The sequence below is a fragment of the Hyaena hyaena genome, unplaced genomic scaffold, assembly GCF_003009895.1.
Source record: "Hyaena hyaena isolate Hyena2069 unplaced genomic scaffold, ASM300989v1 scaffold_87, whole genome shotgun sequence".
Lineage (NCBI taxonomy): Eukaryota > Metazoa > Chordata > Mammalia > Carnivora > Hyaenidae > Hyaena > Hyaena hyaena.
The window spans coordinates 971,675-994,952 of record NW_024080718.1 but is presented as its reverse complement, the minus strand read 5'-3'; the positions used below and the strand labels follow the sequence as shown (position 1 = coordinate 994,952).

Here is a 23,278-nt window from a genome sequence, read left to right as displayed (position 1 = left end):
TTAATAATGGTTATTTCTCTTGGAAGAATAGGCTTCAAGAAAAAAGAAGTATTCGCATTTAAAAGCAGGTTGTTTGGTTTTTTTTTTCCTAGGAGAGAGACAGCGTGAGCAGGGGAGGGTCAAAGAGAGAGGGAGACACAGGATCTGAAGCAGGCTCCAGGCTCCAAGCTGGCAGTCAGCACAGAGCCCGACGCGGGGCTCGAACCCACGAGCGAGATCATGACCTAAGCGAAAGTCGGACGCTTAACCGACTAAGCCACCCAGGCGCCTCAAAAGCAGGGGTTTTTTTTAAGTGCCCCCTTCTGTCCGGCCGTAGACCTGCGTAGTTTAGAACTATTAACTATCATTACTATTTTAAAAAGAAGAAAGTCATTCTTAAACTATGACAATCACCAGTGGAATATTAATCATAAAAATGAGTGAGGAATAGAGAAGGAAAGGAGGTAGGAGGAAATAGACATTTGTATTTGCTAATATTCAGAAAAGGAATACTACATGGATAAAAATATATATTTATGTGGGAGGAACAGTGTGGAAGAAAAGAGTGGAAAACAGAGACTTCTCTGGATGTGACTTATACAGTTTTGACCTGGAATAACATGTTATATTAATAAAAGAAAAAAATGAAAATAAATGAACCTAACTGAATATCCTGTTGATGGCACAAGAATACAGAAAAAAATTACTAAGTTGCTTTAGAATACAGTATTATGAATGTAAATCAGTGGTTGTACTGTATTATATTGGTGGTATATTCCAAGGGCAAAAAGAGCTACAAAGAAACCTTAAATGTCAGTAAGTAGCATTATTATTATATGGATGTTGTTTTTTTAGTCCTTATGTACACTATGGGATAAAGCGAATAATGTTAATGTCAAAAGGAACCAAGATGTTCTCAGTGTAACCAAAAACTCAAGTGTACAAAGAAATTAAGGTTTTTGAAATTGGAAATACTAGTGTGAATTTGTCTTTTTTTTCTTCCAAAAATACATACAGTTGATCCTTGAACAAGGAATAACAGAGGAGTTAGGGTTGCAAACCTTCCCACCCACCCCCAAAAGGTGGAAAATTTGCATATAAATTTTGACCTTCCAAAAACCTTACCAATAGCCTACTACTTACCAGAACCGGCACCAATAACATAAACAGTCAATCAACACATATTTGAATGGGGTGCCTTGCTGACCCAGTTAGTAGAGCATGTGACTCTTGGCCTTGGGGTGCTGCGTTCCACATTGGGTATAGAGCTTACCTTAAAAAAATTAATTCCTGGGGCGCCTGGGTGGCTTAGTCGGTTAAGCGTCCGACTTTCGCTTAGGTCATGATCTCATGGTTCGTGGGTTCGAGCCCCGCGTCAGGCTCTTTGCTGACTGCCAGCTCGGAGCCTGGAGCCTGCTTCAGAGTCTGTATCTCCCTCTCTCTCTGACCCTCCCTGCTCATGCTGTCTCTCTCTCTCCTAGAAATAAATAAAAAAATATTTATAAAAAAAAATTAATTCCTGGGGCACCTGGCTGGCTCAGTAGGTTGAGCATCTGACTCTTGATTTCAGCTCAGATCATGATCCCAGCGTCATGGAATCGAGCCCTGCATTGGGCTCTACACTAAGCGTGGAGTCCACTTGGGATTCTCTCTCTCTTTCTCCCTCTGCCTCTTTCCCCCACTTGTGCTCTCTAAATTAAAAAAAGAAAAAAACTAATTCCTATGCAAACTTTCAGGGCACCTGGCTGGCTCTGTCAGTAGAGCATAAGACTCTTGGTCTCAGGGTTGTTTGAGCCACACATTGGGTGTAGAGATTACTTAAAAATAAAAATAAAAATAGGGGCTCCTGGGTGACTCAGTCAGTTAAGTGTCTGACATCGGCTCAGGTCATGACCTCACGGTTTGTGAGTTCGAGCCCCGTGTCAGGCTCTGTGCTAACAGCTTGGAGCCTGGAGTCTGCTTTGGATTCTGTCTCTCTCTCTCTCTGCCCCTCCTCCCACTTGCTCGTGCTCTCTCTCTCTCTCTCTCTCAAAAATAAATAAATAATAAAAATAAACTTTAAAAACTGCATATTTGGTATCTTATATGTATTATATATGTATTCTTACAATAAAGTAAGCTAGAGAAAATAAAATCTTAAGAAAATCATACAGGAGGGGCGCCTGGGTGGCTTAGTCGGTTAAGCGTCCGACTTTCGCTTAGGTCATGATCTCACAGTTCGTGGGTTCGAGCCCCGCGTCGGGCTCTGTGCTGACTGCCAGCTCAGAGCCTGGAGCCTGTTTCAGTCTGTGACTCCCTCTCTCTCTGACCCTCCCCTGCTTGCGCTGTCTCTCTCTCTGTCTCTCTCCTAGAAATAAATAAAACATTAAAAAATTTAAAAAAAAAAAATCATACAGGAAAGAAAATACATCTACAGTACTATATATACCCCCCAAAAAAAAAATCCACTTATAAATGGACCTGTGCAGTTCAAATCTATGCTGTTCAAAGGTCAACTGTATACGCACTGAGTAGGTTTAGAACTAAAGACAACCCAGCAGCAATGAACACCTGCAGCACTCAGGTTGTGGTATCTAAAAACCATTCCCCACTGAAAAGAACCAGGGCTCCTTTGAAGTGTGACTGATTCTAAGTCTGAGACAGAAAAAAAGTACAGGATGAGCCTGAACCATTTTGATGAGCTAAGGAAGCAAGGAAGTGCTCCAAGACTAATAAGGCCATGTCGAAAGGACCTAAGAGTCACATGAATAGGTTACTACTGGCCAAAAATGGAAAATTTCGAGCATCAAAAACAATGGCTGCTATTGATTGAAAAGTATTGAATATTTTTTTAAGTGCAGTCCTAATGATATTCTGAAAGAGCTGGAAAAGAAGTCATTCTTAGGTCTCTGGCACACTTATTTGGGAATCAGTACATTCTGGGCTTTATGAAATACCCCCAGAATCTGAGGACAATGTCAGAAATGACACAACTCTAATCATGAAATATACATTTCATATATAAGAATCTGTTAAAATGAGATTCCTAATGTGCAAAAGTAAAACCTGCCTCATTTGGGATAGATAAGCTACTCAGCTATGCCTGCCCCACTGGGGGAAAAATGCTTTGAAAAAGTCAGTACTCTTCCTCACCACTTGAGAAGATGAATTCATTGTTTAACCTGGTCATAGTTAACTGTTTGGCTTACATTTCCCAACATCTTATACCAAGCTCAAAATCTATCCTTCATCAGCCTGACGTGTTCATAGTCTCAGCTCATGTTCATTTTCCTTTAGCTTTCTATTAATTTTAAAAAGATGTCCACTGACTGCTCCAGCCTATCTCAGCTGTGCTGAGAATAATAGAAAGAGAACTGATGTTTGGCCTTAGCCAATTTTTTAGAGGGCACCACAGGCCTCTGGGTGTGAAGATGGTGATGAATGGCCAGAATCAAAGGAAGAAAACTGGAAGGAGAGGGAAAATCCAAGAAAACAAGCCAGTATCTGCATGCACAGTCTCATCTTCCAGAGAGCTCTCATCTGCTCAAACCTTAGAGGGTTCTGTGTTCTCTTTTAACAAGAGAGGCTACTCACACTCAGTTGCCAACACTGGGCCAGCAGGAAACACAGCCTCAGCACCCAAGAAGAGGAGCAATGGGCTCTGCTCTACAACTTTGTCTCTGGAGTGGAAGGGACATCCAGCTCCCACAGCTGGCTGACATGTGCCACTCAGACCAACCCCCTTCCCTTGGGTCAGACTCCATGCTCACCAAGCAAATGCTGGGTGTCATCTGACTTCCCATTGATTTTGCTGCAAAGAAGAAAATGCGCGGGCCAGTTAATAGCCGTCAATACCGCTGAATTTGCTCAACTCCCAGTGAGCTGAGGAAATCAAATTTCTGGACTGACTGCCAAAGGAGAATCTAGACCCTAGATTGCCAAGCCACCTCGATGTGTCATGGCTGACAAAAAGCCCTCTTTCCAAAACTGTTCTCCAGACAATACTTTTTTTTTTTTTTTTGCCAGTAGTAACAGGGGTTTGTTTACTTTCAAGATAAAAATTCTGTTTCATCTCTGATGTATTACAAGGAAAAACTCTTTAAAAAAGTTTCCTTGAAAACTTCCCATTCTAAACTATATAGAAACTGAAAATGGCAAAAAGAATTTTTAATAAGAGTTTCTACTATTATAGCAATAAGTAGCAAGGGAATTAAATATTATTATTTGTTTACATTGAAGAGCAAAGCCAGGATTGCTAACTTTTATAGCAAACAGATAATTAAACAAGCAGTAAAATATAATGGTCTAAAAACAGCCGTGGCGCAAGCCTAGCATTATACTTATTGTATGACTCGTGGTTTCTTATTCATGTCTGCAATATTGTTTTCTAGAAGCAACAGAGGTCACCTGAAGTCAACTTGCAGAGGAAATAACACCAGCATGGACTCTGCTTGAAGATCTCAGGTGGCAAGATTTCCAGCCAAGGCCAACTTAACATCCCTCTTTACTAACTGAGTGATCTTTCCTAGTCAAATAACATCAGTGAATTCACATTTGGGCAAATCATATCTTGGCATAGCCTAGAACAATTACAATTTAAGCTGAAGTTGGCAAAAAGAAGGCTCAGTGAAAAACTGATTTGGATTTGAAAATTACTTGGATTGCTGAAGAAAAGGCATGTTTTGAGGAAGCATCCTGAATGGCTCACAGAGTCCAATCCCCATGGGACACCCCCAGAGATGGACTTTCCCAGGCTGCTACAAGAAGCAGGGATCTTTCGGCTACCTCTGCACCTTCAGGCCTTTGAGCTGGGAGTGAGGCTCCCTTGAGAGCAAACTATTCCTTTAATAGGAAGCACAGAGAGCCCAACTTAAGGAATAAAAGTTCTGTCCCAAGGGGCTTCCAGACGGAAATCAGGTCTGGGACTTTTCATGATTTCCTAATACTACTATTTTTGTTTAACAGTAAAATCTTAAAATAAAAAGGGCCTACGTGCTTATCTTCAGGGACTGAACAGAACTAGTAGTGACAATTACCAAGAGAAAAAGCCATGGAAGCCTGCTTTGAGGAGAGAGAGGAAAAAACCAAAGCACACAAGGAGTGGTCTTTGCTTGGGAAAAACAGCCCAGGAACTCATCCTGACAGCTGCAGAGTTTTCTGGCAGTCATTCGTGAGTATGCAAGTCTCTGAGCGTCAGATGAGATCTCACCAGATGGCAAGTCTATGGGTCTCCCACTGGGCAGAACATGGGTACATCGTTGCACCCCTGCTAATTCAAAGACTGGGGGTCTGGTGGCATAAAGCCACTAGTCTCCTCTCAGCTCTCCCCACAACTTGAGAAGGTCTGTGAGCAACTCCTGAACAGTAAAAATAACATCTCCCCTACAGGGAGAGCAACTATGACCAGTACCGTCAGAGGCTAACACTCTCCTCAGACCAACCTGAAAGTAAGGCCTTAATAGGTAGTTCCCTCAACCCATTATCTAAGACAAAACCCACGCACTATGAGCTCATGGTGATGAGCACCATCACCATTCTCCCTTCATGAAAGAGACACAGAGGCACGGCAGCAGGAAGAAACTGAGGGGGAAGAAGCATCTTACAATTATCTGACACATCACATTATGTACACGGGACATTTTATTTTCCTTTTGTGTGATTTTCTCCCCTCAGTCATGAAAATTGATTTCTCTATTTAAATACAGGCATCCTTGAAGACACTCAGGTGTGGCTTTGTATCTTGTTTACTTGAGAGAAAGGATTCTATCAAGCATGGAACAGAGAAGCTTTTAAATTCCAATACCAAATCCACTCGGCACGCCCTCTACTTCCTGAGGGTCACTGTTGATGCCTTCTCAGGACTATTCCCCTTCATCAGATATGTTCAGGAACAAAACCACTCCTAACAGCTCCCCACACACACATTCAAATATTTTGGAGGAAGTATTTTAATAATCATCAGTTTTATCTACAGATCAGAAATTTTTAAGTTAAAAACTGATATAAGAATTTCATTCACATGGGGGATGGAAGTCTCATTTCTGGGTACCATATGGAAATGTACTTAAAACCCTGTGGCTAGGTCCACATAACCTCAGATACACAGTTAACCCAAAATTTTGGAAGTCGTCATATTATTCCTCTTGGCCTCCTATTTTCTATGAAGTATTTTCTTGCCCCAAAATAAGTGATTTAATACTGCGTGAGGTAGGTTTATGTTGACTAGAGAAAGACATCTGTATATTTCTTTCATTCATTTATACATTCATGAAATAAACATTTATTCATTAACCACAGTTGGAAAGGCTTTATGCTATGGTCTGTGGGAAATATAAGTATGAATTCAAGTATATTCTCCTACCCTCAAGGAATTTACAGCTTACTGAGGGAGGGATAAAATGGGTGGTGACAGGACAGTGTGAAAGGCTTAAAATACTATGTATTTAAAATATTATGTGAGTACTTGGAGGGATAGCAGTATCTTTACCTCCCTCTAAGGAATGTATATTCCAATGTTTTCCCAGGGCTATATTTCATTAAACTATTAAATTTCGACTGAAAACAAGCCAAGGATAAAGCTGATCTCTGCTATTACAATTAGGGTGATTTGGCTCTTTGCTTCCATATCAGGGGTAGAGCTGGAAGACTCAGACCATTACTTTAGAAGATGATATCATTGTTCACCCTAGTCATGATGAACTACTTAGCTTAGCCTTCCCAACCTTTTACACCAAACCATTCTAAGATTCCTTTGACCCAGTCAAGGGATATGAAAAGAGAGGGCTTCTGATACCTATTGATGTAAATTACCATGGCTTGGAAATACATGTTCATAGAGAAAAGAAGGGTCATGTCTTTAAGAAGAATGTGCTTAATTTTGATGGTGAGAAGAAAGAAGTATCGGAAAGAGAGATCAGAGTAGACATTAATGTTGACTTGGCTGGCCTGGGAGCCTCAGATCACTCAGGGAGAAGATGCAGAATATGCAGGCTAATGAGGAAGCGTGTGAGAGCCATCACCCCGCCTAGTACGGCTCTCCAGGGGGCAATGTGATGTGTCATGAGAGTGCTGTCTCTAAAGGCAGGCAGACCAAGGTTAGAATTCTACTCACTAGCTCAGTGTGGACAAGTTACTGAATTCCTAGGTTTCCTCATTTTTAAAATCAATGATATTTACTTGAATTCCTGTATAGAATTAAACAGCAAAATAATAGCAAAAGTCTAGAGTCTAGCATGTAGTGGTACAAAGCAGGCACTCAAAGCATTTACATCTGGGCATGCTTTTTTCCTTAGTAGATGTTGTTACAGTACAGGATAAGGTTAAAATGGCCCAGTGGGCAGTCTACCCAAATGTCTGCCCAGCAGAGAATCCAGGATCAGACCCACAGAGAGACTGACTAGCTAGAATGCCTCCCCAAGGTCCTCACCAGACATTCCTCCTCTGCCTTCACGCACTTGATAAGAGTGTTAAGATAAGCAGAGCACCTGTGTGCCTCAGTCATTTAAGCATCCAACTCTTGATTTTGATCTCACAGGTCAGGATATCACAGTTCCTGAGATCAAGCCCCGCATCGGGTTCTGTGCTGACAGTACAGAGCCTGCTTGGGATTCTCTCTCCTCCTTTCTCTCTGCTCCTCCCCTTCTTGCTCGCTCTCTCTTTCTCAAAAAAATAAACAAACATAAAAAAAGAGTATTAAGATTAGCTTCATGTTTCCTCCAAAGGACTGAATCAGAACTGCTAAATGGGAGTTACAGAGAGGCAGATATCAGCAAAATTTAAGAATGTTCTACCTATAATAAAACACGGAGCCTCAGGAGGGCTTAAAGACCCTGTCTTTTGGAGTTCTCGGCACACCCAGCAGACAGGAACACCCTCAAAGGACATGTAAAATGAGGTATGTTCAACAACCAGTAACACTGAAATAGCTTCAATTTAACTGATATTCAAATTCTATTACTCTGTAAGAATCTCTCAATCCAACGCAAATAAATGTTTACCAACTGTTAATGCACAGAGAATACAGTTAGAGTTGTTATATTTTCAAGCAAACTGAAATTTAAGCAAAAAAAGTCCTTTTGGCTTCAGTCCTCATTAAGAATACTTTTTAAATGTATTATTATACTTTCTTGAACTTAAAAAGACTCTTCTGAACAAGCTGAATTTTTATGTATTTATTAAAAATATTACATTATCTTTAGATTATTATTCTTATTATATGAGAAACCAGGACGCTACTGGAAAGGAATTCCAAATCATTTTAGGAACCACTCTAAAAGGAAAATGCATATCTCCTGAATTATGTGGATGAAAGATACTTGGGTGTAAGAGGAGGTTTATGGTATATCAATCAACACAGTCCTCAGTGTTTTAAAGGGTAGCATGTCTGGTGATTTACATTCACTTTTACCTTTACCTTCATAAAGATTTAGGAATGCACCAGTGTGGGCCGCCTGGGTGGCTCAGTTGGTTAAGCATCTGACTTTAGCTCAGGTCATGATCTCACAGCTTGTGAGTTCGAGCCCCTTGTCAGGCTCTGTGCTAACAGCTCAGAGCCTGGAGACTGTTTCGGATTCTGTCTCCCTCTCTCTCTCTGCCCCTCCCCCACTTGCACACTGTCGCTCTTTCTCTCTTTCTCTCTAATATAAATAACATTTTTTAAAGGAATACACCAGTATATTCCTGGAAATGGTTATGCATGTTTTCTAGTGTTTTAATGTCAACCTAAAGTTTTGGTAATAGAGAAAAACTCTTAAAGAAGCAGACAGCTTAATAAGTACATTTTCTATGTGTTCCTTCTCTTCTAGAAGCAATACAAATATGACCTATTATACTCATGTGCTTCATAGAGCAGTGCTGACACCTTTAATTATCATTGTCTTTAGTCCTAGCTTATCACAGAGTGTCACTTGGCAGTATGTCTGTCTGGCCTAAGGCCAGAATCAATCAGATATGCCAGCTCCTAGGGAGGGAATACATTATGTCTTTAAAAAAAAAAAAAAAAAAAAACCTCTGGTTTCTCTAAATTTTAAACCTTCCTGATACTTGAAAACAAAGTACCACAAAGTATTTTGGAAAAATTCTAAATGATTTTCTAGCATAGGGCCTGACATACCCTAGGCACTCAGTAAATGTTTGATTTTTTTAAATTGTCTCTATGACACACAAAAGATATCAGATTGCAATCCTGAATTGAACATTTAGAAATGGTACCTGCGTGAGGAACTGAACAGAAATTTTTCCAAGGAAAAATTTTCCAAAGGCATATACATGGTCCACAAACACATGAAAAGATGTTCAACATCACCACTCATTAGGGAAATGCAAATCAAAACCACAATGAGATATCACATTACACCTATCTGAATGGCTAAACTCAAAAAGACAAGAAGTAACAAACGTTAGTGGAGATGTGAAGAAAAAGGAGCCCTCATGCACTGTTGATAGGAATGTAAATTGGTACAGCCACTGTAGAAAACAATATGGAGGTTCCTTTAAAAATCAAAAATAGGGGCGCCTGGGTGGCTCGGTCAGTTGACCATCTGACTTCAGCTCAGGTCATGATCTCACAGTTCATGAGTTTGAGCCCCATGTTGGGCTCTCTGTGCTGACAGCTAGTAGCCTGGAGCCTATTTCAGATTCTGTGTCTCCCTCTCTCTCTGCTCCTCCCCCACTAGCACTCTGTCTCTGTTTCTCAAAAATAAACAAACACTTAAAAAATTTTTTAATCAAAAATAGAAATATCATACAATCCAATAATTCCACTACTGGGTATTTACCTAAAGAAAACAAAAACACGAATTCAAAAAGATTTAGGCAGGGGTGCCTGGGTGGCTCAGTCGGTTAAGCGTCCGACTTTCGCTTAGGTCATGATCTCGTGGTTGTGGGTTCGAGCCCCGCGTCGGGCTCTGTGCTGACTGCCGGCTCAGAGCCTGGAGCCTGTTTCAGTCTGTGACTCCCTCTCTCTCTCTGACCCTCCCCTGCTCACGCTGTCTCTCTCTCTTTCCTAGAAATAAAAAAAAAAAAAATTTTTTTAATCAAAAATAGAAATATCATACAATCCAATAATTCCACTACTGGGTATTTACCTAAAGAAAACAAAACATGAATTCAAAAAGATTTAGGCAGGGGTGCCTGAGTGGCTCAGTCAGGTTAGTAGTCAACTTCGGCTCAGGTCATGATCTCGTGGTTGGTGACTTTGAGCCTCACATCGGGCTCTCTGGTAACAGCTCAAAGCCTGGAGCCTGCTTCAGGTTCTGTGTCTCCCTTTCTCTCTGCCCCTCCTCCGCTCACACTCTCTCTGCCTCTCAAAAATAAATAAAGTTAAAAAAAAATTTTTTTAAAGATAGGCACCCCTACGTTTATTGAACCATTATTTACAACAGCCAAGACATAGAAGCAACGTAAGTACCCACTGACAAATAAATAAGATTGGTGTATTATAAATATACAATGGAATATTACACAGCCATAGAAAGGCCATTTTGTGACAACATGGATGCACCTAGAGGGTATTATACTAAATGAAATAAGTCAGACAGAGAAAGACAAATACTGTATGATTTCACTCATATGTGATATCTTAAAAACAAAATAAATGAATAAACAAACAAAAAGCAAAAGCAAAACTATGGAGAACTGAGGGTTACCAAAGGGAAAGGGGTGGGGACATGGGCAGAATGGATAAAGGAGAGTGAAAGATGCAGGCTTCCAGTAATGGAACGAGTAAGTTCTGGGAATGAAAGGCACAGCATAGGGCATATAGTCAATGATACTGTAATAGCATTGTCTGATGACAGACGGTAGCTATACTTGTGGTGAGTGCAGCATGTCATATAGAGAAGTGGAATCACTATGTTGTACACCTGAAACTGTACCATTGTGTGCCAACTATACTCAAATAAAAAACATTTTTTTAAATATTTTTATTTATTTCTAGGAGAGAGAGAGAGACAGCGTGAGCAGGGGAGGGTCAGAGAGAGAGGGAGACACAGACTCTGAAATAGGCTCCAGGCTCTGAGCTGGCAGTCAGCACAGAGCCCGACGCGGGGCTCAAACCCACAAACCGTGAGATCATGACCTAAGCCAAAGTCGGACACTTAACCAACTAAGCCACCCAGGTGCCCCAATAAAAAACATTTTTAAACAATAAAATAAAAACTAAAAATGGTGCCTGCACATTGTGGTAATCACTTCACAATATATACATATGTCAAATTATTAGGTCATATACCTAAAACTAGTACAATGCTGTATGTCAATTATTTCTCTAAAAATAATTTTTTACAAATGGTACCTGCCTTGACACCTGTATTCCATATGTCACACTTCCCCCACCCCCACAGCTGATTCATCTATGTCTTTGAATTATTTATAGGCAGGTCTTTTCCTCTCAATGGATCATAAACTCCTTTGAGCACAGGCCTAAGTCTGATTCATTGTTGTGTGTCCCCATCCCTGCCTGCAGCTAGCCATGGGACTCTGTACACATTTGGTACTCGGTACATGAATGTTAAAAATAAATGACATCATAAATCCATCACGTCAAGAAGAGGGCCATACCTTCCCACTCATTGAAAAAGAGCTTTTTATTCAACTACAAGAGAAACAAGCAGATGTGTTTATAAACAGTTATTTTGACCGACATTTGTACAATGCACCAAAAAAAAAAAAATCCAAAAACACTATTCTTAGTCTCCCTGAAAAGTTTCCAAAATATGTAATGCTTATCAGGTGGACGAAGCTCTTAAAACACTAGCTCTCATGGCAGTCAGCATAGGTGTGTAGCCAAAAAGCACATACTCTAGAAGCACCTGCCTGGACTTGAAACCTGGCTCTACCGCACAGTAGAAATGAAACTTGGGCAAGTTAATTGTCTCAGTTTCCTCATCCATAAAATGGGACAATTAAAGTACCTACCTCATAGGAGCTCTCCCAACAATCCAATGATACAGGTAAAGTACTTACTATACTATCTTACTGGCCACAGTAAGCTCTATATAAATATGACCTACTATATCATTAATATACGGTACAAAACTCTCTCTTAAAGACTTCATTTTATTAGCAAAAAAAGCCTTTTATTTATTTTATTTTTTAATATGATTTATTGTCAAGTTAGCCAATATACAGTGTATATACAGCGTGCTCTTGGTTTCTGGGGGTAGATTCCCATGGTTCATCACTTACATACAACACTCCGTGCTCATCCCAGCAAGTGCCCTCCTCAATGCCCCTCCCCCATTTTCCCCTCCCTCTGATTCCCCCATTAATCCTCAGTTTGTTCTCTGTTTTTAAGAGTCTCTTATGGGTTTGCCTCCTTGTCTCTTTGAAACTATTTTTCCCCTTCCTAAAAGAACGACATTTTAAACTAATACATCAATATTGCTAGAGATTACAAATGATGCCACCAGCTCACTCTAGCTTCTTTGCTCTTTAATTATGCTACCACCCATTTTGGAATGGATTTTAGTGTAAAACTAGTCTAGAAAGCCCATGAAAGGGAACATTAATTTAAATTGGCAAATTGCTCACATTTTTCATCATCTTGATTTTTTTAGCATGTTACTTGAGGAGAATTCTCTTCAGTGCAGACAAGTTAATCCTTCCTTGCTCTTCACAAATTAATAAAGCCCCAGCATTAATTACCCAACAGCCACTTGCTCTGCAAGATCACCACAAGCAGGAAATCAATCTTTCACAGCACAGTTTAAGTAAGCAATTTTCTTCTTAATCTTTCCATTCCTCCAATATTATAACTTTTTAAATAATGCATGCAAGTTTCTAAAATTTGGCTCAATTGTTTTATTTTAAAGAGTTTCCCAAATGTAGCCCATCATTTATTAGAAAGTTCTGGTCTTTCAATAAATTTTGATTTGCAATTTAAGTAAGTTTTGTGGTGTGCTTCACATTCTTACTTGTATTAACACTAATTCCTCGAGTTAGGGGTGACAAAAACATCCAAGAAGAAGAAATAACTTGCCCCCCAAGAATCATTTTTATAAGCCTGTCAATTTACCAGGACCATATTTTCTAAAGCAAATGCACAAAGAAAGAATAAAAGGACAACTTATAACAACTACCATGTACCAATTGTCTACTATGAATCAACACTAAACTAGGTGCTCTAATTATCTCATTCTATGAAAACAGTAGATTATCTTCCAAGAAATGGGGAGCAAAAGAAGAGTGTATACATATATTATCAGGGTAAGTTTTTACAAAGCGTAAGAAACAAATGACTAAAAGAAAATGCAATCAGGGGTGCCTGAGTAGCTCAGTCGGTTAAGTGTCCAACTCTTGGTTTCAGCTCAGGTCACAATCTCACAGTCTGTGGGTTTGAGCCCTGCCTCAGGCTCTGTGCTAAAAGTGCAGAGCCTGCTTGGCATCCTCTCTTCCTCTCTCTCTCTCTCTCTCTCTCTCTCTCTCTCTCTCTCCTCCCCCCCAACTCTTTCTCTCTCCCAAAATAAAAAAATAAACTTAAAAAAAAGTACAATTAATTCTGGGTGGTGAGAAGATAGGAGATTTTTCCCTGTACTTTTCTGACTTTTATTCCCTAAAGAAGGAACCAAGGAAGGAAGCAAAGAAGGAATGAACAAGCAAACAAACCAAAAGGTGAAATAACTTTCCAAAGGTCATACAAATAATAGGTGGTGCATCTGGGCTTTGAAGCCAGGTCTGTCTCACTCTAAAACCACATTCTATCCACTAAGCCAATAAAATATAACCAGATACTTTTATCTAAGCAGGGTCAAAAACCTTTTGGAGGTTCTGAAAGACTTGTTTACAGCCCTGCTTATGTTACCAAAAAGTGAATAAAATGCCCATCATTTCCTCAAACTCCCCCTCTTCTGTTAATCTACTAAAACAAAGTACTGGTAGAGGTAATAAAGAAACTGCCTCATCAAGGTTAGTTCAGAACAGCCGTGAATAAAAAAAAAAATCCCACGATGCCAGAGTAAGCGAATGAAGTTCTTAGGCTCGGCTTACAGAAAACCAGCTGTATCTTTTAGGACACACGATGGGGCATGCAGGAGTTAATTAGTGCCCACAGAGAGACGGGCTTGGTGGAGACACCATGAGGCATGCCCTTCTGCATCAGCTCACCCCATAACTCACCCAGGGAAAATCTGGGCCACCTTAAAGTTCCCCGAGAAACTGCATTACGATTTATCTCTAAAAATAATTGGCCAAATATGAAACAGGAAACAGGAAGCTGGTTAATTAGCTGAGAAAGCAACAAACCAAAGACCCTCTCCATAGAGAGAAAATGGTAAATGATGCAGACTCGGGGTATAATCAGTCTTCAGTGATGTTCATGCCATTGTTCCATTCCCTCATGTGCAAGGAGCAGCTGTTGTAATTACTACATCTCAGAGTCAGGATAACAGTTGAGATGATTCAAACCAAATTGCCCAGACTTTGAAAAACGTGTTTGAAAACTCTTGCACAATATCACACACTGTAGCAAAATCTCATTAACCACTTACTGATGTTGAAGCTTTGATGCAGTGAGTCAACCCTTCAGATGCTCCCTTGCCGTATGTCCAACATTTGTGTTACAAAATCTCATGTACAATTTGATGAAATGAACTTTGGTTAAAGAGGAATGTTAGGACGCTCCACCAACCCAGCCATCCTCATCTAGGGTGGTTGGAACCACACAGAGGGATGCTATGGGCAGCCAATTCATCAAGATTAGGCCGGTCATGTGAGTTTACCTTCCGCCTCTTAAGCTTTATGGCTTCCTACTAGGAAGGTCATTTGGCTCTAAAACAGACTACCAGGGTCTAACAGAAATGACTGTCAGAGAGAAATTTGCAAGGGTAGAAGTCCAAAGAACATTTGAGAACAATGTTTTCTAAGACTTAATTCAATAGCCAGCCATTTCTTGTGTCCTTCCCTGCTGTAGCTTTCTTCGTCACCCTGAAACCTTCAGGTGAGTGTGTCCCTGACAACCAGTAGCACATGCCAGTGGTACTTTGGGGAATGGCAAAGGAGGACAGGTGGAGAGTGGAGGGGAGGAGCGAGGAGGAAAGATGCACCGTGCGGGCGCAGAGCACATAGCAATGGAGAAGTCAGACGGCTGAATCGGAATAGATGTGAAACACGCCGCTGCCCCCACGCAGAGCCACCAACAAGGGCTGTTGGGGGCAGGGGCTACATTTTGCTATTAGATGACTCTAGTACCAGGGGTCACTTTTCATTTGTCCACGGGAGGTGTGCGGAGGAGAGCAGCAGGAATGAGCAGTAAAGACGGGCGCTTCACGCTAAACAGAGCGTAGGAGGGCTACAGCCAGAGAATCTTCGTTTCTCTGACCAGAACAGCTGAGAACGTGGAGAATAAAGACCTGGAGGGAAGGAGAAAGTACAGGAGGGAGACAGAGGGAACAACATGCCATCAGGAGGTCCCATACTCCATGAGGTACAGTAGCAAGCCTTCAGACTGGAAACCACAAACAAGTGAGTGGGCATGAATCACAGAGGCAGAGGGAAGCCACAGAAGCAGTTCTAAGTGAGGAAAAACAAGGCACAAGATCAAAGCTGGGGAGACTGGAACAGGACATGAAGCAGATGGAGAGAGAAAAATGGTTCAGGATGAAGACTATAAAGAATTCAGGGCATTAAAGGTGTATTTTTGATGTAGTGCTGTATGAATAGGACAAGGACAGGCCTGCACTGTTCACAGTTTATATATTTGTTTTTGAGAGCTAGGGAATAGGAGAGGGACGGCGGGGGGGCGGGGGGGGGGGGGGACAGAGTCCCAAGCAGGCTCCATGCTGTCAGCTCAGAATCCAAGACGCGGCTCGATCTCATGATTGTGAGATCATGGCCTGAGCCAAAATCAAGAGTCGGACCTTCAACTGACTGAGCCGCCCAGAGGCCCCAAGACTTGCCGTGTTTAAGAAGTCAGAGCTACTTGGGGTGCCTGGGTGGCTTAGTCGGTTAAGCGCCCGACTTTCGCTCAGGTCATGATCTCGCGGTTCATGGGTTCAAGCCCCGCGTCGGGCTCTGTGCTGACTGCCAGCTCAGGGCCTGGAGCCTGTTTCAGAGTCTGTCACTCCCTCTCTCTCTGACCCTCCCTTGCTCACGCTGTCTCTCTCTTTCTCTCCTAGAAATAAATAAAACATTAAAAAAAATTAAAAAAAAAAAAGTCAGAGCTACTTGATAGTTGCAGCAGCACTATTCGCAATAGTCAAGGGGCAAGAGCAATCCAAGTGTCCATCCACAGATGAATGAATAAACAAAATGCGGCCTATACATACAGAGGAACATTATTCCGCCTTTCAAAGGAAGGAACTCCTGGGGCACCTGAGTGGCTCAGTCAATTAAGCATCCTCCTCTTGTATTTGGCTCAGGTCATGATCTCACAACCAGAGATCGTGAGATCAAACCCCACATTGGGTTCTACATGGACAGCGAGGAGCCTGCTTAAGATTCTCTCTCCCTCTCTCTGCCCCTGTCCTGCTTTCACTTTCTCTCTCTCTCTCAAAATAAATAAACTTGAAAAAAATTTTTTTCAATAAATGAAAAAAGACAGGGACACCTGGGTGGCTCAGTCAGTTAAGGGTCCAACTTCAGCTCAGGTCGTGATCTTGTGATTCATGAGCTCAAGCCCTCCATCAGGCTCTGTGCTGACAGTGTGGAGCCTGGCGCCTGTTTCAGATTCTCTGTCTCCCTTTCTCTCTGCCCCTCCCTGCTCACTCCCACTCTCTCTCTCTCTCTCTCTCTCAAAGGTAAATAAACATTAAAAAAAATTTTAAGACATATAATGAATGGTGGTTTACAGGGGCTGAGGAGAGGGAGAAATGGGAAGTTATTGTTTAGTGGGTATGGTTTCGCAAGATGAAAAGAGATCTGGAGATAGGTAGTGGTGATGATTATACAACAATATGAAGGTACTTAATACCACTGAAATATACCCTTAAAATTATTAAGATGGTAAAGTTTATGTTGTATGTATTTTACCACAATAAAAAAAAATGAGGGGTGCCTGGGTGGCCCAATTGACTAAGAGTCCGACATCAGCTCAGGTCAAGATCTTGAAGTTCACACGTTTGAGCCCTGCGTTGGACTCTGTGCTGACAGCTCAGAGCCTGGAGCCTGTTTCAGAGTCTGTGACTCCCTCTCTCTCTGACCCTCCCCTGCTCACACTCTCTCTCTCTCTGTCTCCTAGAAATAAATAAAACATTAATAAATAAATAATAAACATTAAAAAAAATTTTAGGGGTGCCTGGGTGGCTCAGTCGGTTAAGCATCCAACTTTGGCTCAGGTCATGATCTTGCAGCTCGTGAGTTCAAGCCCTGTGTCGGGTTCTGTGCTGACAGCTAGCTCAGAGGCTGGAGCCTGTTTCAGATTCTGTGTCTCCCTCTCTCTCTGACCCTCCCCTGCTCATGCTGTCTCTCTCTCAGATATAAATAAAATATTAAAAATTAAAAAAAAAAAGCACCACATGTAACTCATCCTGCCTGGAGCACAGAACAGAAAGTGATTTGAAGGAGAGGAAGATAGATAGTCAAACGGCGCTCACACATCAACAATGAAAATGATTTTTCTGGACCGTGATAAACCAGCTGATGGAAGGGTGCTTGAGCTTTTGATCCATGAGTAATTTTGTGGGGGGAAGGGGAATGCCATGAAGGGCATATAGGACAAAACCAGAATAGGAGCTGAGAGAGATGCAGCACCAATTATCCATGTGGCCATAAGCATCTGTGTGTGTGTGTGTGTGTGCGCGTGCGTGTGTATGTGCACTCATTAAAATACACATAACATAAATTTACCATGTTAGTCATTTTAAGTCTACAGTTCAGTAGTGTTAAGTACATTCACACTGTTGTACAACCATCTCCAGAACTCTTTTTCCCAAACTAAACTCTATACGATAACTCCCTCCTCCTCCCTCTCCCCAGTCCCTGGCAATCACAATTCTACTTTATATCTCTACAATTCTGGATACTCTAGTGCCTCAGGTAAATGGAATCATACAGCATTTGGCTGTTTGTAATTGCATTATCTCATTTAGCATAGTGTCCTCAAGGTTCATCCATCTTGTACCATATGTCAGGATTTCCTTCCTTTTGGGGTGTCTGAGTGGCTCAGTCGGTTGAGTGTCTGACTTTGGCTCAGGTCATGATCTCACAGTCTGGAAGCTGGAGCCCCACATCAGGCTCTGTGCTGACAGCTCAGAGCTTGGAGCCTGCTTTGGATTCTGTGCCCCTCTCTCTCTCTGCCCCTTCCCCACTCATGTCTTGTATGTCTGTCTCTCTCTCTCTCTCTCTCTCAAAAATAAATACATTTTAAAACAGAATTTCCTTCCTTTTTAAGGCTGAATTATGTTTTAATGTATGTATATACCACATTTTGTTTATCTGTTCTTCCATTGATGGATACTTGACTTGCTTCCACCTTTTGGCTATGATAAATAATTTTGCTATGAACATGGGTATACAAATATCTCTTCAAGACCCTACTTTCAATTCTTTTGGGCATATACCCAGGAATATAATTGCTGGATAATATGATAGTTCTATTTTTAATTTTTTAAGGAACTATCATACTGTTTTCCACAGCAGCAACACTATTTTACTTTCCACCATCAATGTACAAGGGCTTCAATGTTTTGCACATTCTTATGAACATCTATTATTTTCTAGGTTTTTCTTTTTTTATAGGAGCCTTCCTAATAGGTGGAAGGTGGTTATCAACATCTTGCTTGAGCCTTCAATTTCATTATCTGTAAAATGAGCACATTGGATTAAACGATTCCCAAAGATCTCAAATTTCATTCTATGAAGTGAGGGGAGAATTAGGTTGTTTTCCTGGGAAAATTTGGTGAGATCATTTAATCACTCTGAGACTCACAATCCCTAACTATATTCACAGCACTGACACACACTGAAATTCAAATTCAAGGATCATCAACTTAATGGGAAAATTTAAGACAGCCTGGTCCCAGCCATCCATGAGGACGCCAAGGATGCCACTGGATACTGAAGTTGAACGGTCCACATATTCACACTGCTGTACAACCATCTCCAGAACTCTTTTCCCCAAACTAAAACCCTGTAGCCATTAAACAATAACTCCCTCCTCCTCCCTCACCCCAATCCCTGGAGCACACTTCACAGTTCACCCCCACATGCAGGTGTGGGGGATTGTTCACAGTGACTATACTAAAGATACCTTCTAACTCATTGTTCAACATTCACTTACATAAAGGGATTGAATTGCAACTAAATTAAAAAATGGCCAGGCTGAGACGGCCAACAGAAGAGGTCATTATCCCAAGAAATCTGTTATGCTTCCTGGTGTGGGGTTATAGCCTTCCCAAATACAGCAAATAAAACTTCAAACGAGGAAACATATTTTCTCAACGGGCCAGCACGAAGAAGAGTCATCAGTAAGTCCCTGGGGAAGAATCCTGTGCTTTCAAACAGGTAAACAGAGACAAGCAGGATGGTCTGCAGAAAAAACAGAAAAAACAAAAACAGAGCCCAGGACTCCTGAACTCACAGCCCAATACGCTTTACAAATGGAGCTCCTCCTGTAACAGGGAGGATTATTATTATTACATCTTTCCAAGAACAGCAACAAAAATTAAAAATCTATTAAGATGGATGTATATATACTATTTAGCTCCAACAGCATTCAGGTCTTTTTGTAGGAGTACTGAAGAGCCTGGTGTGGGAACCAAACATGAGAAGCCTCTTGAACGTTCTATTAAGAGTCATCATCCAACACTTGAAAACCACAAGGGTTAAAGATGGTGTATTTCATACTTTCTGTGGTTGATCTTGGGAGAATTAAGGCAGAAAAATCTCAGAGAAGGCTACCAACAAGGGCTGAAAGAGATCTGCCCCCAAAAGAGTCACAATGTATGGTGAAAACAAGGAAATGACTTTTGTGCCTTCTTTTCCATTCATTTTTAATTATATTACATACTGATTCTGGAAACTGTGTGATCTGACAAAGCAGAAAACTGCTGGATATGAGAAAGACTGAGTAGGAAGGGGTCCAAGCCCCAGATAAGGAAAAGGAGCAAGCCTGCCCTCTGGTGGACATCCTGAGTAGTGGCAACAAGACCTTTTTTTTTTAAAGCAGGCTTCAAAGGGGGGCAGGGCTTGAACTCACAACCCTGAGACGAAGGCCTAAGCCAAGAACAAGAATCCAACGTACTTATGGGACTGAGCCACCCAGGCGCCCCGAGAATGAGACCCTTTCTGTCTGCACCTTTACCTGGAGGATCCAGACTCGCAAAAACCCAAGGCACCATCTACAAGTTTCATGCATATCAGAAACCTTATGGGAAAGATCACAGGCCAAATGGTAAACTCTGACATTGCCTTAGTGGAACCCCTTTTTGCAAACTGTGTTCGGAAGGAACTGCTGCATAAGACCAAAAAAGAGCCCTATCTAAAAGGTTAGGCATGCTGTGATCTGCATTCATTAGAAGCTATTCTTTCCCAACATTAGGTGGGTAGGTAGGTAGATTTTTTTTTTAAGACAGAGAGAGAGCACACACCAGGGAGGGGTAGAGGAAGAGCAAGAGAATCTTAGGTAGGCTCCACCCCCAGCTTAGTGCCCAACATGAGGCTCAATCTCAGGGATACCAAGAATTGGTCGCTTAACTGAGCCACCTGGTGCCCGTCAAAATATTATTTCTCTCGAGTCTGTTACTAACACCTACCTGTTCATCCTTTTACCAGAAAAAAAAATGATGTTACATTACTGTTCAGTGATATATAAACCACCAGAAGTAAATATCATGACAAAAACACCAAGCAGCAGGTAGGAAAAAACTTCCGACATCCTGAGGAGGGAGGCAGGGTCAGATACATATTTAGAATTGGGTAAGTAAACTTTTACAATACTGTTGAGGACATAAAGACAATACAGCTGAATTGTCTGTATTTGCTATTGTCCTGTGACCTGATAAATAAATTTTCAAACAATTTTTCAGACTTTCTTTCTAATTAGAATGCTAGAACCTAATTTTCCCCTACTCACTCCATCCTCACATAGAGATAAGAGTGTATTAATATCATCAAGTAATAAGTATGTCCTTGCCAAATGGCCAAACTCTCAAGTAGCTTTCAATCTAGCTAGAAAGGCAGTCATATATACTAGTGTGCTGTGTTCTGTTAACAGTTATTCTAGATTAATTCTTAGGTACCCTCTAGTTCCAAAGTTCTAACATGTTATGATTTCACAAAATTCCTGCACATTTACTAATGATAAAGTTCCAGTCTCGACCACCCTGATACTTACTGCTCCCTCCTAATCTGTCCCTTTCCTGTATGTCAGTGATGAATCCAAACCTGCACTGTTGTTCACAAGCTCCACGCCTACTGTCTGTCTGTCCCCCTCACCTCCATCATCAAGTCACCTGCCTCACACATGCACGGTGACTTTGATCCAACCTCTTGATTTATCCACCAACCCACCCACCCAGCTATCCATCCAACAGATCTTCCATGAGCTCCGTTGCAATGCCAAGCATTGTCGTAACAGATGCTGAGGACAAAAAGGTGAATGATATAGCCTCTCCCTCAGGAGATCTATGTCAAATGGTGGGGTTGGGGGGGAGGAAATAAACAGATGTATAAAGAAACAAATTACCACCATTATATATATATATATATTATATATACAATAAAATGTTATTGGTGCTTTAAAAGAACTAAGGATAAGGAAGGACAGGATTAAGAGGAGGAAATGGTTAATCAATAATAACAAATGGGGACACAGAAAAGGCTCTATACAAGGAAGTTGGGACAAGCGTAGTTCTCAACCCATTTCATTGCGTCACCAAAAGACTTTGGAAAGAGTATAACACCCTTGCTGTAAAGCAATAATGTGATGTCTGTCCCCAGCATCCTACTGAAATAGAAACTCCCCTCCATCACTTTATTTTTTTACTATTTATTTAAGAGAGAGAGAGAGGGGGAGGGAGCACACGAGCAAGGGAAGAGGAGAGAGAGAGGAAGAGAGAGAATCCTAAGCAGGCTCCAAGCTCAACTTGGAGCTGGACATGGGGCTCAGTCTCATGAACCATGATATCATGATCTCCGCCAAAATCAACAGTAGGACACTCAACTGACTAAGCCACCCAGGTACCCCCATCATTTCAAAAAGGCAAAAATACCAGGGTGCCTGGGTGGCTCAGTCGGTTAAGTGTCTGAACTTCAGCTCAGGTCATGATCTCACGGTTCATGAGTTCAAGGCCCGCATCGATCGGGCTCTGTGCTGACAGTGCAGAGCCTGCCTCGGGCTCTCTCTGTGCCCCTCTCCCACTCTCTAGCTCTCTCAAAATAAATAAATAGACTTTATAAAAAGGCAAAACTCCGATACACTTTTCATTTTCCTATTTGACTCCTCTATAGTAATTATATGTACAGTCACATGAACTTTACAAAGGTTCCTGAGAACTGTTCTACAGAAGCTAAAACTGCATCTCTTTGAGACATCTGTCCTCCAACAGCTTCCTCCCTAACAGCCCCACAAGGTGCCCCTATGGGCTCCCAGCTGCAAGAACTTACCAATGCCTCCCAAACCTTGCCCAAACCCCAGAGCCCCCAGATTCCTCCTCCTCCCACGCCACCCTCCCAGCCCTACCCTCCTTCCTAAATGTCTCACTGCCTCTTCTCCATTCCCAGGGCTCCTTCTCCCAGAGCCCATCAATTCAACTGATTTATAGCATCGGCTTCCTCCAGATACTCCCCACGTCCACCCTCCCTCTGCAGCCTGTCCTCCCCATGGTGCCAAAGTGACCCTTGAAACACAAAAATCCAAGCACATCACTCCAGTGCTCAGCAAGTGGTGCTATAGGACACAGTGTAAACTCCCACCTCAAGCTCTGCTCCTTCCCTCCAGCCTCCATGTTATATAATTTGGTAACACGAGATTAGTGAAAGTATCATGAGTATCTGATGCTCTCACAGCCTCTGCACCATTATCTCTGCCTGAAATGTCTCCCCAGCCCTCCCAGCCTCACCCACATGACACCTGTCTATCATTCCTCTATCCCAGTTCCCTGAGATGACTCAAGGAGAATCAAAGGGGATTCTCATCTTTGCTCCTATCTCCTTTTGAGCAGACAGGCAGGTGCCTACTTTCAGATATAAGGTGTGTCCCCAAAACATGTATACATATCCTCTTCCCAACTGAGACATATACAAGATGAGCGATCTCCTTGCATGCTCTGGAGAAGAGTAAGCTAGCTTTCCCAAAAAGCTAAAAATGTAAAAATACCTACTTACGATTATTCAGTATCTCTTCCTCCAACAACCCCACCCATCAATTTTTTTAAAACATGAGGAG

The 23,278-nt window shown here is 41.6% G+C and overlaps 1 protein-coding gene across 2 annotated transcripts in view; it reads right to left on the bottom strand.

The window, feature by feature from the left end:
* TBC1D30 (TBC1 domain family member 30) overlaps positions 1-23,278 on the bottom strand; it is an 81,503-nt gene that overhangs the window by 43,626 nt on the left and 14,599 nt on the right. The window lies entirely within an intron of this gene.